We start from the raw sequence: 13,896 nt of genomic DNA on the forward strand, positions 1-13,896 counted from the left end.
TTGTCAATAGGGGGGTTATATAAGTACACGTTATAAGTCACAAGGCAAGGAATTTTGAGTTAGGGTTTCCGGGGAATTTTTATGTGAGTTGTCCTTCGCACGGCATGCATCCCTACTGAACCTAATAACTGCAGCTCAGCCTCCTAAAATAAAAGTACTTATAGTAACGACGTGGCCGATCGTGCAAAGATTGACGTAGTGGACCAATAGAAAGTAGACTCTTTGTATTATTCCATTTGTGTAAACCTGAAAAGTTTATCTGTTTATATTCCTAATGAAGCCTAGCATGATCTAAGCATTCTAGGCCTAATACACGCTATATTAGGCATAATATAGTACATATATGTGCTATAATAGGCCTAGAAATATTTGAGTTTGGATTTAAGCTTTATTTTTTCCGGGCTCTAATATGAATAGTAAAAAAATTCTACTTTGTATTTGTCCATCATGTCGATATTTTAACGATCGGTCACAAAGTTACAAAAGGTATTATTATATCCGGAGAATGGGTTGAATTCTTGCTATGATTAGGTGTGCTATACTAAAAATGATATAACATTATCAAATATTGAACTATGGAGAGTTAATTTTTCAACTTCCCTCGAAAGTGAAGATAACAATAAGAGATATTGAGAAGATGTGTGTTAGAATTATTCAACAACATATGTTTGCAAGAAAGACTGCTACCAATATATATATATATATAAGAATATAAGAGATACAGAGACAGACAGACAGACAGACAGAATCAAACAGAGCGAGAGAGATAGATATATGTGAGTCTCTTGTTTGAAGTGTTTTTTCCAATGGTACACATAAGTGATTTTCAATCACAAATTGCAAGTTGCAAGTCTTAACAATACGTATTGTGTATCTTACGGAGCACAAAGGACGAGGCTGGCACTGTTGCTGCCACGGGAGGTGAGGCAACACTGGTGACCCTGCCACGGGTGGTGAGGCAACACTGGTGACCCTGCCACGGGTGGTGAGGCAACACTGGTGACCCTGCCACGGGTGGTGAGGCAACACTGGTGACCCTGCCACGGGTGGTGAGGCAACACTGGTGTTCCTGCCACGGGTGGTGAGGCAACACTGGTGACCCTGCCACGGGTGGTGAGGCAACACTGGTGACCCTGCCACGGGTGGTGAGGCAACACTGGTGACCCTGCCACGGGTGGTGAGGCAACACTGGTGACCCTGCCACGGGTGGTGAGGCAACACTGGTGACCCTGCCACTGGTGGTGAGGCAACACTGGTGACCCTGCCACGGGTGGTGAGGCAACACTTTTGACCCTGCCACGGGTGGTGAGGCAACACTGGTGTTCCTGCCACGGGTGGTGAGGCAACACTGGTGACCCTGCCACGGGAGGTGAGGCAACACTGGTGTTCCTGCCACGGGTGGTGAGGCAACACTGGTGACCCTGCCACGGGTGGTGAGGCAACACTGGTGACCCTGCCACGGGTGGTGAGGCAACACTGGTGACCCTGCAACGGGTGGTGAAGCAACACTGGCACTGTTGCTGCCACGGGTGGTGAGGCAACACTGGTGACCCTGCCACGGGTGGTGAGGCAACACTGGTGTTGCTGGCCACGGGTGGTGAGGCAACACTGGTGACCCTCCCACGGGTGGTGAGGCAACACTGGTGTTCCTGCCACGGGTGGTGAGGCAACACTGGTGACCCTGCCACGGGTGGTGAGGCAACACTGGTGTTGCTGGCCACGGGTGGTGAGGCAACACTGGTGTTGCTGGCCACGGGTGGTGAGGCAACACTGGTGACCCTGCCACGGGTGGTGAGGCAACACTGGTGTTGCTGGCCACGGGTGGTGAGGCAACACTGGTGACCCTGCCACGGGTGGTGAGGCAACACTGGTGTTGCTGGCCACGGGTGGTGAGGCAACACTGGTGTTGCTGCCACGGGTGGTGAGGCAACACTGGTGACCCTGCCACGGGTGGTGAGGCAACACTGGTGACCCTGCCACGGGTGGTGAGGCAACACTGGTGACCCTGCCACGGGTGGTGAGGCAACACTGGTGACCCTGCCACGGGTGGTGAGGCAACACTGGTGACCCTGCCACGGGTGGTGAGGCAACACTGGTGACCCTGCCACGGGTGGTGACGCAACACTGGTGTTCCTGCCACGGGTGGTGTGGCAACACTGGTGACCCTGCCACGGGTGGTGAGGCAACACTGGTGACCCTGCCACGGGTGGTGAGGCAACACTGGTGACCCTGCCACGGGTGGTGAGGCAACACTGGTGACCCTGCCACGGGTGGTGAGGCAACACTGGTGACCCTGCCACGGGTGGTGAGGCAACACTGGTGTTCCTGCCACGGGTGGTGTGGCAACACTGGTGACCCTGCCACGGGTGGTGAGGCAACACTGGTGACCCTGCCACGGGTGGTGAGGCAACACTGGTGACCCTGCCACGGGTGGTGAGGCAACACTGGTGACCCTGCCACGGGTGGTGAGGCAACACTGGTGACCCTGCCACGGGTGGTGAGGCAACACTGGTGACCCTGCCACGGGTGGTGAGGCAACACTGGTGACCCTGCCACGGGTGGTGAGGCAACACTGGTGACCCTGCCACGGGTGGTGAGGCAACACTGGTGTGAGACCTACCAGTGTAAATTGTCCGGAAAGTTTCTAGACTGGAGAGTCACTTGACTGGAGAGTCACTTGACTGGTGAGTCACTTGACTGGTGAGTCACTTGACTGATGAGTCACTAGACTGATGAGTCACTACACTAGTGAGTCACTATACTGATGAGTCACTAGACTAGTGAGTCACTAGACTGGTGAGTCACTAGACTAGTGACTCACTAGAGTGGTGAGTCACTTTACAGACAAACTACAGTTATATCCAAAAATCAAGGAACTAGATTATACAATAGACGAGACCATTCAGAAACTGACAAGGAAATCTGTGCGGAATTGAGTGCCAGTTCGCACCCACTAAGGGATTACGGAAATTTTTTCCAACATGGTTTACAGGATGGGTGTTGGGTTGATGGTTTATCTGTGAGGCCGCTAATACTTTGGTGGCCTCGACGAGGACTGGAAGCCGGCGGGTTGTCAAAGGTTCACCCCGCCCCCTTCCCTCTGTTTGTCCTGATGATCATTTCAGGTTGTATTTTTAAATTTTACGTAGTTTTAGCATTTACGGCTTCGGAGGGTAGGCGGTTGAGAGGCGGGATCAAAGAGCCAGAGCTCAACCCCCGCAAGCACAACTAGGTGAGTACAACTAGGTGAATACACACACACACACACACACACACACACACACACACACACACACACACACACACACACACACACACACACACACACAAATGATCTGCCTTGATGCAGAGTACAGTCGCCAGGAGGTGGATGAGTGGTGGAACTCATCCAACTCATCTATTTGGTGTGTGGGAGGTGAGGTGAAGCTGGAGGAGGCAGAAGTCACACTGCAGCAAGCTCCTGGAAATATCGAATTACCTAAGTATTGGGAACAGGTTGAGGGCTACAGTGGTGTCCCAGGTTACATAGAGGTTCAGGGAAGAGTAAAAGCAAATAAAATACAATAAACAAGTAAAACTGAGTGAAAATAGTCGAGTGGAAAAGTTTGTTTTGGTCTAGAACAAAATCAAAGATGGCCGCCGCCACCACCCCCACTGAGAAGGTAGACACACCATCAGATGATGGTTTCAAAAGATTCTCAACACAAGATATAAGGAAAGGAGGTGTTCTTGGCAGGTTAGAGATAATTGAGGACATGCAAATGAAGTATGAAGAAAAAGTGCTTAAATTAGAAGAGGACAATGGAGCTCTTTGGAGTGAGCTTTGCACTCTAAAAGGGAGTATGCTGCAACAAGGTAAGATTATTACTGCATTAACAGACAAGGTAACAAATCAGGAGGAGCAAATCAAGGAACTAGTGAAAGAAAATGAGGCATGGAAAGTGAAGTGTGGTGACTTTGAAGAAATAAACAAAAAGATAGACTCATATGGTGAACAACTCCAAGCAAGCCTAAGGGCTAACATAGAGTTAGGTAAGGATCTCCAACTGGAAACTTCACTGACAACTCACATAGAGGAGGTGAATAAAGAACTAGAAAAGTATAAAGAAGAAATAAAAGCGACATATGCTGAAGTTGTAAAAGAGAAAGAGACTATCAAAGAAGTGTGTTCGGAAGTCAAAACCAGAAATGACCAACAAGAAGCAGAAATTAGGCAAGCAATTAGGAAAGAACTGGTTACCAACAGTAAACTGGTACAAAACACTGCAGATAGAACTAAGTCCATAATCATTTTTGGATGTTTAGAGAAGGAAATTTCATCTAGGGTGGACCGAGCGGCAGAAGAGATGAAAATCATAGAGAAAATAGTAGGTTTAGGAGAAGGCTCAAAGGAAAATGTCAGTGATTTTAGAAGAATAGGAAAATATGAGAAAGAAAAGAACCGCCCCTTAAGGGTGACCTTTAATGGAGTGAAAAACATGATGGAAGTGCTAAGAAATGCCAGGAATCTGCAGAGTGATGAGGTTGGCAAATCTTGGTCAATAAGACAAGACCTCTCCAAGGAAGACAGAGAAAAGCTGAAAATGAACTTAATTGAGGCAAAACGTCTAAATGGGGATAGAAATGAAGAAGACAGAAATTCTTTTTTTACAAAGTGACAGGGACTGGAAAGCTTGTGAAATGGTACATAAAAACAAAGCAACAAGATCAGTAGTGGAAGGGGGAGTAAAGAGCAAAGGAAAAGGGAACATGTTCCTGAAAATTGTATATACCAACATAGATGGAGTGAGGTCAAAAACTTTGGAGTTGCAAGATATAATCCAGCTTAGGGTCCCAGATATTGTTGCATTATCAGAAACGAAACTTGAAGGAAATATAATAAATGAAGTCATATTCCCAAGAGGCTACTCAGTTTGGAGACGTGACAGGAAAACTAGGAAGGGAGGAGGAGTGGCTGTACTGGTGAAAAAACACCTGAAGGTAAAAGAGTTAATATTTGAAAACCCTCGAGATATTGACATAATGGCATTGCAGGTCTGGAATCAGGATGATAACCTGATAATTGTAAATACCTACAGCCCACCAGCAAGCAACACGTGGACAAAGGAAGAACTGGATGACAAACGAGAGGGCCTCATAATGGTCATGAGAGATATTATTATACAAGCAGATAAAGATAAATCACGACTGTTGATACTGGGGGACTTCAACTTTAGAGCAATAGACTGGGAGGCCTATGAAGCAAGAACGGAGGACTTTTGGACATGCAGATTTGTGAACCTCATTCTGGAGACATTCTTGTATCAACACATAAAGCAAGCCACAAGAATGAGGGAAGGAGATATACCGTCAGTACTGGATCTAGTATTCACCAGGAAAGAAGAAGAGATTTTTGACATCCAGTACCTTCCTCCCTTGGGAAAGAGTGATCACGTCCTGTTAGACATTAAATATGCTTTAAGATATCATCTAGAAGAAAATGGGGACATTGAAACAGTTGATAAACTCGATTTAAAGAGAGGCAACTATGGGGAACTTCGAAATTTTTTTAATGAGTGTAATTGGACAGAATTGTTGCTAGGCAGGGAAGTAAATGAAATGTATGCCAAATTTTTAAAACTATACGAGGAAGGCACACAAACATTCATACCAAAACAGAGATGCAGGACCAAAAAACAGGATTGGTTCGACAGAAATTGTGAGAGGGCAAGAGACCAAAAGACACAAAAATGGAATCAGTATAGGAAGAGGCCAAACCCCCAAACATACCAGCGATACAAAGATGCGAGAAACAATTATACAGCAGTAAGGAGAGAGGCAGAAAGAAATTTTGAAAAAGGGATAGCAGATAAATGTAAAACAGAACCGGGCCTATTCTACAAATTCATAAACAACAAATTGCAGGTAAAGGATAATATCCAGAGGTTGGAAATGGGAAACAGATTCACGGAAAATGAAAAGGAAATGTGTGAAACATTAAATGAAAAGTTCCAAAGTGTGTTTGTACAAAATGAAATCTTCAGAGAACCAGACACAATAAGAATTCCAGAGAACAACATAGAGCGGATAGAGGTGTCTAGAGATGAAGTGGAAAATATGCTAAAGGAGCTCGGGAGGAACAAAGCAGCTGGCCCAGATGGCGTTTCACCATGGGTTCTGAGAGAATGTGCATCTGAGCTCAGCATTCCACTTCACCTGATCTTTCAGGCATCCCTGTGTACAGGAATCGTAGCAGACGTGTGGAAACAGGCTAACATAGTTCCAATCTACAAAAGTGGCAGCAGGGAAGACCCCCTCAATTATAGACCTGTATCATTGACAAGTGTAATAGTGAAAGTATTGGAAAAGCTAATCAAAACTAAATGGGTAGAACACCTGGAGAGAAATGATATAATATCAGACAGACAGTATGGTTTTCGATCAGGAAGATCCTGTGTATCGAATTTACTCAGTTTCTATGATCGGGCCACAGAGATATTACAGGAAAGAGATGGCTGGGTTGACTGCATCTATCTGGACCTAAAAAAGGCTTTCGACAGAGTTCCACATAAGAGGTTGTTCTGGAAACTGGAAAATATTGGAGGGGTGACAGGTAAGCTTCTATCATGGATGAAAAATTTTCTGACTGATAGAAAAATGAGGGCAGTAATCAGAGGCAATGTATCGGAATGGAGAAATGTCACAAGTCGAGTACCACAGGGTTCAGTTCTTGCACCAGTGATGTTTATTGTGTACATAAATGATCTACCAGTTAGTATACAGAATTATATGAACATGTTTGCTGATGATGCTAAGATAATAGGAAGGATAAGAAATTTAGATGATTGTCATGCCCTTCAAGAAGACCTGGACAAAATAAGTATATGGAGCACCACTTGGCAAATGGAATTTAATGTTAATCAATGTCATGTTATGGAATGTGGAATAGGAGAACATAGACCCCACACAACCTATATATTATGTGAGAAATCTTTAAAGAATTCTGATAAAGAAAGAGATCTAGGAGTGGTTCTAGATAGAAAACTATCACCTGAGGACCACATTAAGAATATTGTGCAAGGAGCCTATGCAATGCTTTCTAACTTCAGAATTGCATTTAAATACATGGATGGCGATATACTAAAGAAGTTGTTCATGACTTTTGTTAGGCCAAAGCTAGAATATGCAGCTGTTGTGTGGTGCCCATATCTTAAGAAGCACATCAACAAACTGGAAAAGGTGCAAAGACATGCTACTAAGTGGCTCCCAGAACTGAAGGGCAAGAGCTACGAGGAGAGGTTAGAAGCATTAAATATGCCAAAACTAGAAGACAGAAGAAAAAGAGGTGATATGATCACTACGTACAAAATAGTAACAGGAATTGATAAAATCGACAGGGAAGACTTCCTGAGACCTGGAACTTCAAGAACAAGAGGCCATAGATTTAAACTAGCTAAACACAGATGCCGAAGAAATATAAGAAAATTCACCTTCGCAAATAGAGTGGTAGACGGTTGGAACAAGTTAAGTGAGAAGGTGGTGGAGGCCAAGACCGTCAGTAGTTTCAAAGCGTTATATGACAAAGAGTGCTGGGAAGACGGGGCACCACGAGCGTAGCTCTCATCCTGTAACTACACTTAGGTAATTACACTTAGGTAATTACACACACACACACACACACACACACAGTGGTAGATGTGGGTATTGGAGAGCAGGAAGGCTCCACTAGGACAGAGTGGAATGATAAGGACAAAGCGGCAAGTGAATGAAATACTGAAGGCACTAGAGATGGAAGGGGCCGAGTATAGCATTGAGAAGGTTTTCAGGCTATTCTGGTACAACAAAAACCGAGACCGCGTGTTGAAGATAGTGTTTGCAAACCAAAACCCAAAGGAAAAGATTCTAACAAGGAAGAGTCACCTGCAATATGTGGGAGAATTAAAAAAAGTATTGCTCCAGAGGGACATGACAAGGGAGGAGAGAGCCATGGCTGCAGAAGCAAGGAAGAAGCGCAGGACGAGAGGGGAAAACCAGGAAATCACAGCTCCCAACACAACATCCCCAGGTGTGAGGGGGGGAACCCACAACCAGCTACCCAGTAACACCAGAGGGGAGAGCAACCACACCACCCTCCTCTGCATAGAGAATCCCCCTGCCCCAAACCCTCCCTGCCCCCACTCAAATGCTCAGCCAAATTTCCCTCCCCCATACCCCATCCCTACCCTGCTACCCCTCCCCCCTTTTCCTTCCAGTCCTCCCTCCTCCTTCATCCCATACGCTCCCTGTCCCCCTTTCACTTGACCCCCCACCCCTCACCCCAGTATCCTCTGAGACCCTGTTATCCACCTCACAAAAATCCACGCCCATGGAACAGCTTCCCCCACCAGCAGAACACTCGCCAAGGAGGAGATATGAGAAGGAACAGACGAAAGCGAGCCTCAAGGCAATGTACACTAACATAGATGGAATTACAATTAGGATTAAGACAGAGGAGGACGGCTTGAGGCTTCAAGTAGACCTAGACAAGCTGAAGGAATGGTGGAACAAATAGTTGTTAGAGTTTAACTCAAGCAAATGTAATGTAATGAAGATAGGTGTAGGGAGCAGGAGGCCAGATACAAGATATCATCTGGGAGATGAAATTCTTCAAGAGTCAGAGAGAGAAAAAGACTTGGGGGGTTGATATCACGCCAGACCTGTCCCCTGCAGCCCATATCAAGTGGATAACATCAGCAGCATATGCCAGGTTGGCCAACATAAGAACGGCATTTAGAAACTTGTGTAAGGAATCATTCAGAACTTTGTATACCACATATGTCAGGCCAATTCTGGAGTATGCAGCCCCAGCATGGAGTCCATATCTAGTCAAGGATAAGACTAAACTGGAAAAGGTTCAAAGGTTTACCACCAGACTAGTACCCGAACTGAGAGGTATGGGCTACGAGGAGAGACTACGGAAATTAAACCTCACGTCGCTGGAAGGCAGAAGAATAGGGGAGGACATGATCACGTTCAAGATTCTCAAGGGAATTTATAGGGTAGACAAAGACAGGCTATTTAACACAAGGGGCACACGCACTAGGAGACACAGGTAGAAACTGAGTGCCCAAATGAGCCACAGAGATATTAGAAGGCCTTTTTTTAGTGTCAGAGTGGTTGACAAATGGAATGCATTAGGAAGTGATGTGGTGGAGGCTGACTCCATGCAGAGTTTCAAGCATAGATATGATAGAGCCCAATAGGCTTTGGAAACTGTACACCTGTTAATTGACGGTTGAGAGGCGGGACAAAAGAGCCAGAGCTCAACCTCCTCAAGCACAACTAGGTGAGTACACACACACACACACTTTTTAAAGCGTTATATAACAAAGAGTGCTGGGTAGACGGGACACCACGAGCGTAGCTTTCATCCTGTGACTACACTTAAGTAATTACACACACACACACACACACATTGCGAGAGGGCCAGAGACCAAAAGACACAAAAATTGAATCAATATAGAAATAGGCCAAACCCCCAAACATACCAGCGATACAAAGATGCGAGAAACAACTACACGGCAGTGAGGAGAGAGGCAGAAAGAAATTTTGAAAAAGGGATTGCAGACAAATGTAAAACAGAACCAGGTCTATTCTATAAATTCATAAACAACAAATTGCAGGTAAAGAATAATATTCAGAGGTTGAAAATGGGAAATAGATTCACGGAAAATGAAAAGGAAATGGGTGAAATATTAAACGAAAAGTTCCAAAGTGTGTTTGTACAAAATTAAATCTTCAGGGAACCTGACACAATAAGAATTCCAGAGAACAACACAGAGCGCATAGAGGTGTCTAGAGACGAAGTGGAAAAAATGCTCTTGGAGGTAAGTAAATTCAAATTCAAATTCAAATATGTATTCAGGTAAAGTACATACATACAAGGTGTGATACAAATATTGATTAATTTATAGATAGAGCTAGTACATACAATGCCTAAAGCCACTATTACGCAAAGCGTTTCGGGCAGGAAAAACACTAAAGACTAAAACTTAATACTAATTGAGATTAAAGTATAAAATGTGTTGAGAAAATATAAAAATAAAAAAGGGGGAACATGGCAGAAAAACATAAAAAAATACAATTTAGTCAACAAACAGCATTGTTTAAAAATAACAGACATGGGTTGACATTATAGGGGTAAGGTAGGTTACAGGGAGTTAATTAGGTAGTGCTTAGTTTTCATCTTAAACTCGTTGAGAGAGGTACAGTCTTTAACATGATTGGGAAGGTCATTCCACATTCTGGGTCCCTTGATTTGTAGAGCATTTCTAGTTTGATTAAGTCGTACTCTTGGAATATCAAAAAGGTATTTGTTTCTGGTGTGGTGCTCATGGGTTCTGTTACAACCTTCAATGAAGCTTTTAAGGTCAGGAACAAAGTAAAGTAAGAACAAAGCAGTTGGTCCAGATGGAGTTTCACCATCGGTTTTGAGAGAATGTGCACCTGAGCTCAGCATTCCACTTTAACTGATCTTTCAGACATCCCTGTGTACAGGAGTCGTAGCAGACGGGTGGAAACAGGCTAACATAGTTCCAATCTACAAAAGTGGCAGCAGGGAAGACCCCCACAATTATTGACCTGTATCATTGACAAGTGTAATTGTCAAAATATTGGAAAAATAATAAGAACTAAATGGGTAGAACACCTGGAGAGAAATGATATAATATCAGACAGACAGTATGGATTTCGATCTAGAAGATCCTGTGTATCGAATTTACTCAGTTTCTATGGTCGAGCCACAGATATTACAGGAAAGAGATGGTTGGGTTGACTGCATCTATCTGGATCTAAAAAAGGCTTTCGACAGAGTTCCACATAAGAGGTTGTTCTGGAAACTGGAACACATTGGAAGGGTGACAGGTAAGCTTCTAGCATGGATGAAAAATGTTCGGGCTGATAGAAAAATGCGGGCAGTGATCAGAGGAAATGTATCGGACTGGAGAAATGTCACAAGTGGAGTACCACAGGGTTCAGTTCTTGCACCAGTGATGTTTATTGTCTACATAAATGATCTACCAGTTGGTATACAGAATTATATGAACATGTTTGCTGATGATGCTAAGATAATAGGAAGGATAAGAAACTTAGATGATTGTCATGCCCTTCAAGATGACCTGGACAAAATAGGTATATGAAGCACCACTTGGCAAATGGAATTTAATGTTAATAAATGCCATGTTATGGAATGTGGAATAAGAGAACATAGACCTCACACAACCTATATATTATGTGAGAAATCTTTAAAGAATTCTGATAAAGAAAGAGATCTAGGGGTGGTTCTAGATAGAAAACTATCACCTGAGGACCACATAAAGAATATTGTACGAGGAGCTTATGCCACGCTTTCTAACTTCAGAATTGCTTTTAAATACATGGATGGCGATATACTAAAGAAATTGTTCACGACTTTTGTTAGGCCAAAGCTAGAATATGCAGCGGTTGTGTGGTGCCCATATCTTGAGAAACACATCAACAAACTGGAAAAGGTGCAATGACATGCTACTAAGTGGCTCCCAGAACTGAAGGGCAAGAGCTACGAGGAGAGGTTAGAGGCATTAAATATGCCAAAACTATAAGACAGAAGAAAAAGAGGTGATATGATCACTACATACAAAATAGTAACAGGAATTTATAAAATTGATAGGGAAGATTTCCTGAGACCTGGAACTTTAAGAACAAGAGGTCATAGATTTAAACTAGCTAAACATAGATGCCGAGGAAATATAAGAAAATTTACTTTCGCAAACAGAGTGGTAGACGGTTGGAACAAGTTAGGTGAGAAGGTGGTGGAGGCCAAGACAAGTTTCAAAGCGTTATATGACAAAGAGTGCTGGGAAGACGGGACACCACGAGCGTAGCTCTCATCCTGTAACTACACTTAGGTAATTACACACACACACACACATGTTAAATTATATGTTGTGTAGACGTGATGAGTATAGGGGGGTGTACAATAAGGAACCGCCTACCCTCCGAAGCCGTAAAGTTCTGTCTGTGTGTGTGTACTCACCTATTTGTGCCTGCAGGATCGAACTCTAGTTCTTGGACCTCGCTTTTGTAGTCGTTAGTTGTCTAATAAAATGACTCCTGGCCTATTTCTCTCTCATACCTGCTTTTAAAATTATGAATGGAGTTAGCATCTACAATTTGTTCCTTTAGGTCATTCCATTTACTCACTATACCCTTATGTTAAAAGTAAACTTTCTAACATCTTTATGACACATCTGAGTCTCAAGCTTCCATCCGTGCCTCCCTTGTTCTAATGTTATTCATTGTAAACATTTCCTCTCTTTCCACCTTGTCAATCCCTCTAAGTATTTTATACGTCTGTATCATGTCCCCCTCTCCCTCCTCTTTTTCTAACGTCGTCAGGTTTAGTTCCTTCAGTCTGTCTTCGTACCTCATCACTCGTAGCTCTGGGACGAGTCTCGTTGCAAACTTCTGCACCTTTTCGAGCTTCCTTAAGTGTTTTTTTAAGATGGGGGCTCCACGATGGGGCGGCATACTCAAAGGCTGGCCTCACATAAGCGGTATACAATTATATAAAAGCTTCTTTATTCAAGTTTATGAAGGATGTTCTGACTGTTGGTTGTGTAGAGTATGCCGCTGATGTTATTCTGTTTATATGAGCCTCTGGAGTTAGGTGTTGTGTCCACTCCCGGGTCTTTTGTTCTAGACGTTGTAGGGAGGTAGTTTTCCTTCATCGTGTATTGGCCTTTCGGTCTCCTGGCTCCTGTCCCCATTTTCATCACCTTGCACTTGTTAGTGTTGAACTCTAGCAGCCATTCCTCGGACCAGCCCGGCAACCTGTTCAAGTCATCCTGGCTCAGAAGCTTACAATCCTCATCTGTCTCAACCTTCCTCATTAGTGTTGCATCATCTGCAAACATATTGATATAAAAGACTCGCCTTATGCAGTCAAGTCATTGACATACGTGAGGAACAGTATGGGACCCAGCACCGACCCTTGAGGCACTCCGCTTGTCCCGCCAGTCCCACTCCTCGCCCCTCACTCTCACTCTCTGACACCTGTCTGTCAGATAATTCCTTACCCATGATAGTGCGTCTCCGTCTACTCCCGTCTATGTGTGTATTCACCTAGTTGTGCTTGAGCTTCGGTTCTTTGGTCCCGCCTCTCAACTAGTATGGGATGTGTGTGTGTGTGTGTACCTCGTCGCCATAACCTGTATACGTCGGTGATCTACAACTTTCCCAGGCGGGAAGCTGCCAACTCTGTCCCGCTGTCTACGTTACTTATATAATAATAAATAACAATAAATAAATAAATGTTTATTCAGGCAAGGTACATACATACAAGAGATTTTACAAAAATTGATAGAATTATAGATAGAGCTAGTACATACAATGCCTAAAGCCACTATTACGCAAAGCGTTTCGGGCAGGCAATTAAAGCGTTTCGGATACTTCCCTCTCGTATCACCACTCACATGATAAGGGTGTGTGTGTTGCTTTACCACATGCAGACTCGTGTCCTTCAAGTCAATTTGCTCATCTTCGAGTTAATTTGATGGATTTCCGGTTAAATTGGTAGTCTTCAAGGAAATGTAGTAGTCCTCAAGTCAATTTTGGAGTTCTTCATGTCAGCTTAAGGCACCCGGGAGTAAAGGGGATTGTTACCGCGACTAAACATATTAACTCAGGATGGTAGCCAAATGACCGTGGGAGTATGCCTCAGGGCTGACACAGCAGCGGCAGAGAAAATTACAGATCTGCACAATGTGATCAATGCGGCATCTGAAACCCAAACCCTAATAATGGGGGTCTTAATCACGAGACCATAGATTGGGTCAACCTAATATCACAACCAGGAGGTAAACAATTTCTCGACCTTGTGCAAGAGTCCTTGCACGAGGT

This window comes from Procambarus clarkii, chromosome 11 (genome assembly GCF_040958095.1).
Source record: "Procambarus clarkii isolate CNS0578487 chromosome 11, FALCON_Pclarkii_2.0, whole genome shotgun sequence".
Classification (NCBI taxonomy): domain Eukaryota; kingdom Metazoa; phylum Arthropoda; class Malacostraca; order Decapoda; family Cambaridae; genus Procambarus; species Procambarus clarkii.